Consider the following 376-nt stretch of genomic DNA (forward strand, 5'->3'; position numbering starts at 1 on the left):
TCGGTTAATCGGTCCGATACGTCTTCCACACGCGCATATGCGCCGTCTAAATACTTACGCGTGGGTGTCATATGCACCGGTGCTCGATACTGACCACGTGCACGACAAATCGTACCCACCGAATCGGACAGCGTGGACCTTTCCATTCCGATTGTATTCGCGATCCAATGATCAGTGAATCTATTAAATCTCGTGACAATCACGTATGAAAAGTGTTCTCTATATTTTACAATGAGTCGTGGCTTCATAATATGTAAAAACGGTCAATCGTTTTTGTACCATTCTGTCCGCCTGATTTCTCAATTCTTGAGACACAATTTGCTCGTTTCACAGTATTCTACAAATTTTTACGCAAGCTCCAATTGACACTGGATTT

The sequence above is a fragment of the Ceratina calcarata genome, unplaced genomic scaffold (genome assembly GCF_001652005.2).
Source record: "Ceratina calcarata isolate Rehan_Ccalc_2016 unplaced genomic scaffold, ASM165200v1 scaffold93, whole genome shotgun sequence".
NCBI classification, from domain to species: domain Eukaryota; kingdom Metazoa; phylum Arthropoda; class Insecta; order Hymenoptera; family Apidae; genus Ceratina; species Ceratina calcarata.